The sequence below is a fragment of the Sturnira hondurensis genome, unplaced genomic scaffold, assembly GCF_014824575.4.
Source record: "Sturnira hondurensis isolate 20B ecotype Veracruz unplaced genomic scaffold, ASM1482457v3 Scaffold0013190, whole genome shotgun sequence".
NCBI lineage: Eukaryota > Metazoa > Chordata > Mammalia > Chiroptera > Phyllostomidae > Sturnira > Sturnira hondurensis.
This window is the reverse complement of record NW_028085821.1, coordinates 1,500,012-1,504,979: the sequence shown is the minus strand read 5'-3', so window position 1 is coordinate 1,504,979 and position 4,968 is coordinate 1,500,012. Positions and strand designations below refer to the sequence as shown.

At 39.2% G+C, this 4,968-nt stretch overlaps 1 pseudogene; it reads right to left on the bottom strand.

The window, feature by feature from the left end:
- Positions 1–607: 607 nt before the first annotated feature.
- On the bottom strand, positions 608–1,828 carry LOC118997420 (60S ribosomal protein L3-like; annotated as a pseudogene).
- Positions 1,829–4,968: the final 3,140 nt, after the last annotated feature.

Below are 4,968 nucleotides of genomic sequence, written 5' to 3'. Positions count from 1 at the left end.
TGGCAAGAGCAAACACACATCCTCTGAGAGGTGTACGTCCTTACTCAGGCTCTGTAGGATTCTTATACATTAAACTCCAAATATGACTTCACAGTTCAAAATTTCAAAATACGGCGGAAATAAACCATTGTGCATGGCAATGTTAGCCAAAACAATAAAAAACAATTAGATACGGAGGGTGTTCTGGTGTTGAATTATCTGACTCAGGGTGTAATATAAATATAGTTTTAATGTCTTTTTGTCAGTACAACACAGATTGCTATACCTTTACAGTTGAGTTTTGAAGTCTAACTTTGTTCTTTTTCAACATTGTTTTGGCTCTTTGGGGTTCCTTGAGATTCATATGAATTTGGGATAAATTTCCTAAATCTGCCAAAAATGTCATTGAGATTATGTTAGAGATTGTATTAAATCTGTGGGTTGCTTTAGGTAGTATTAACATTTTAACAACATTTAGTCTTTGAATCCATGAGCACAGGATGCCTTTTCATGTGTTGGTGTCTTTCAAAAAAATTTTTAGCAATGATTTCTGGTTTTTCATGTACGAGTTTCTCCCCCACCCCCTGGCACTAGAGAATAATTTTTATTGAGATTCCACCAGCTGCACAATTTGCTCCTGACATTAGGTCTCTTCTTTCTTTGCAATTTGGTCTTCCTTAAGTGGTCCCACAAACACTTTCTTTTCCTCCATCGCCTGGAAGTGGCTGTGGCCAAACTTGGAGGTGGTGTCACTAAACTTCAAGTCCATCTTCTCCAGGGCCCACCGTTTGGCCTGCACTGTCAAGGACTCGCGGAGGGTGAGCAATCACTTCCTGGTTCCCAACCACAGCCTTTCAGCATGACAAAGTCATTGGTCACTTCACCATAGTGCACAAAGCCACCCAGAGGGTGGATGCTCTCGTCAGACAGACTGTAATCGGTGGAGGTGTTGTTCTTGATCAGTTTGCCGTCCTGGATGAGGTAGCCCTGGCTGATCTTGTAGATCTTCTTGTTGATTTCAGTGTAGTGGTGGTAGCCTTTCCGCCCAGCCCGGGCCACAGAGAAGGCCGCCCAGGCAGGATGCCATGACTCCATACAGGCCACCTTGCTCAGCCCTTGGTGGGACTTGCGGGGAAGCTTCTTGGTGTGCCAGCAGCTGGTGACCCCTTTGTAGCCTTTGCCCCCAGTCACCCCAGTGACATTGGTCATCTCATCCCGTCCAAACCCCTGGCTCACAGGGACCTGCTGCTCCAGCCTCTGAGGGGCCCAGCCCAGTTTGCCTCCATTCACCTCCATCTCCATGAGATGAGCCTTCTTCTGGCGCAGAGGAAGCAGGTGTGGGTGATGACGTGGTTGACCTGGCAGTACTTCACGCTTCTGAAGGCCTTCTCCAGCTGCTTCTTGCCATTGTCATCCTCCCAGTTCTTGCAGTACTTGGTGAAGGCCTTCTTCTTAGATTTATGCCAGTTCTAGAAGCACCTCTTGTATTCGTCACTGATGTGCTCGGTAAAGATGGTTTTGAAGGTGTGGAGGCCCCAAGGGGCCTCCACATAGCTCACAAGGCCCACGATCACCATGGACGGTGTCTCCACAATGGTCACCGCCTCCACAACTTCCTCCTTGTTCACCTTGGATCCTGGCCTATCTACCTCACGCAGGATGGGGGTCGTGCCAGCCTTGTAACCCAGGAAGACTGTGAGGCAGACAGGCTTGCAGGAGTCATCCTTGGGGAAGCTCTTCACATTCCCGCGGTGCTGGCTGCTGTGCTTCTGAGGCAAGAAGCCCAGGGACCCATGCCTGGGAGCAGAGAACTTCCTGTGAGACATCCCACCACTAAACGCCGCTGGTAGAGCTCAGTTTACAAGCTTTTCCCTGCCTTAGTTAAGTTTATTCCTAAGTATTTAATTCATTTTGATGCTATTCTAAATGAAATTCTTTATTTTCTTTTTGAATTTTTCATTGTGAATGAATAAAGAAGCAGCTTATTCTCGTGTGTTGATTTTGTATCCTGGAACTTCACTAAATTACCAGTTCTAAGATATTTTGGTATGGAATACTTAGCATTTTCTAAATATAAAACATTGTCTGTGAACAGATACAATTTCACTTCTTCCTTTCCAATTTGAATGTATTTTATTTTTTTTCTTGCCTAATTGCTCTAACTAGGACTTCCAGAACTATGTTGAATGGAAATGACGAAAGTAGCCCCCCTTGTCTTGTTACTGAGCTTAGAGAGAAACCTTTGTCTTTCACCAATGAGAATGATGTTAGCTGTGGGCTTGTCACACATGGCCTTTTTTATGTTGAGATAGTTAACTTTTATTTCCTGTCTGTTGAGTGTTTATGTCATGAAAAGGTTTTAAATTTTGCCAAAGTCTTTTATGCATCAGTTGAGATGATGAGAGTCCTCCCACCTTCGTTCTGTTAATTCTGTTACACTGAGTACTATTTGTGTGTTGAGCCATCCTTGCATTCCAGAAATAACTCCCCTTTGGTCATGGTGTATAATCTTTTTAATGTGCTGTTAAATTCTGTCAGCTAGTATTTTCTTGAGGATTTTAGCTGTAATTTTTATCAGGGATATTTGTCTGCAGTCTTCGTCTCTTGTACTGTGCTTGTCAGGGTTTGGTAGCAGTGTGATACTGATGTCATACAATGAGTTCGGACATATTCCCTCCTCTTCAGTTCTTTGGAAGCATTTGAGGGGGACTGGTGTTAAATCTGTGTGTTTCTAGGGTTGCTTCCATATCTTGGTTATTGTAAGTAATCATACAGTTAACATAAGTTTTGCACATCTCATTTTGAATTAGTGTTTTCAATTTCTAAAAATATATACTCAAAGTGGAATAGCTGGGTTATAAGGTAGTTCTATTAGTTTTCCGAAGAATGTTCACACTGTTTTTGATAGTGGCTATAACTGTTTGCAGTCCCACCAACAGTGCATGACAGCACTTGTTGTTTGTTGATCTACTGGTGCTACCCATCTTGACAGGTGTGAAGTGGTCTCTCATTGTGGTTTCAATTTGCATTTTTCTGATGATTAGTGGTGGTTAGCATCTTTTCATATGTTTATTGGCCATCTGTATGTCCTCTTTGAAGGAATGTCTATTCAGGTTCTCTGCCCATTTTTTAAAGTAAATTGTTGTGTTTTTTTGAGTTGTATGAATTCTTTGTGAATTTCGAATATTATCCTCTTATCAAATGTATCATTGCTGAATATCTTCCCCCATTCAATAGGTTGTCTTTTTGTTTTGTTGATGGTTTCCTTTGCTGTAAAACCTTTTTAGTTTAATGTAGTCATATTTGTTTATATTTTCTTTAGTTTTCCTTGTTTCAAGAGATATATCAGAAAAATATTACTAAGAGCAATGTTACAGACTGTACTGCCTATGTTTCCTTCTAGAAGTTTTATGATTTCAGGTCTTATGTGTAAGTATTTAATCCATTTGAATCTATTCTTATTGACCATGTAAGAAAGTGGTCTAGTTTCATTTTGTGCATGTAACTGTCCAATTTTCTCAACACCATTTATTGAATAGACTTTCTGTATCCCACTGTATTTTCTTGCCTCCTTTGTCATATTAATTGGCCATATAGGCATGGAGTTGTTTCTGGGCTCTCTATTCTGTCTCACTGATTTGTGTCTTTTTTATGCCAGCACCATGCTGTTTGGATTACTGTAGACATGTAGTATAGTCTGATATCAGGTATTGTAATACCACCCACTTTGTTTTTCTTTTACAAGATTGCCATGGCTGTTTGTGGTCTTTTGTAGATCCATATAAAGCTTTGGATTATTTGCTCTAGTTCTGTGAAAAATGCCATTGATATTTTGACACCTATTGGGTTGAATCTACAAATTGCTTTGGATAGCACGGTCATTTAATGATGTTAATTCTTCCTATCTGTGAGCCTCTGTAGATGCTTCCATTTATTTGTATATTCTATAATTTTTTAAATATCTTAGTTTTCCCAGGTCTAGAAGAATACCTCTTTGGTTAAATTCATTGCTAGGTATTTTTTAATGTAATTGTAATGGGATTGTTATCTTAGTTTTTCTTTCTAATAGCTCTTCATTGATGTACAAAAATACAACTGATTTCTGAATATTTTATAATCTACTTTACTGACCTTATTAGTTTTAGTAGTTTTTGGTGGAGTCTTTAGAGTTCCCTTTATAGTGCCATGCCATTGGCAAATAATGACAGTTTTACATCTTTCCAGTTTGAATGCCTATTATTTCTTCTTATTTAATTGCGGTGGCTATGACTTCCAGTACTATGTTGAATCCAAGAGGTGAAAGTGGACATCCCTATCTTATTCTTGAGCTTAAGGGGATCACTTGTAATTTTTTTCCAATGAGCGTGATGCTGGAAGTGGATTAGTCATATATAGCCTTTATTATGTGTAGGTATGTTTTCTATTCTCATTTAGCTGAGAGGTTTTTCTTTTTTAAATTATAAATGGGTGCTGAATTTTGTCAATTGCTTTTTCTGCATCAATTACATGATTATATACTTTCTATCCTTTATTTTATTTGGTGGCTATGTTAATTGATTTTCAGATATTGAACCAACCTTGTATTCCAGGAAGAAATTCCACTTAATCATGATGTGTGATCTTTTTAATGTCTTGCTGAATTCAATTTGCTAATATTTTGTTGAGGATTTTAGCATCTCTGTTTTCAAGGAGATTGACCTATAATTTTCTCTTTGTAGTGTCTTTATCTGGTTTTGGAATCAGGATGATGTTGGCCTCATAAAATGATCTTGAGCATCTCTTCTCCTTGAATTTTTTGGAATAACTTTAGAAGAATTGGTGTTAATTCTCCTCAGAATATTTGGTAAAATTGACCTGTGCAGCCATGTAGTCCAGGACTTGTTGGTTGGGAGTATTTTGCTTCCTGCTTCAATTTCATCAGTTGTAACTAATCTGTTCAGCGTTGCTCTGTCTTCTAGACTCGGTCTTAGAAGATTGCATGTTTCTAGA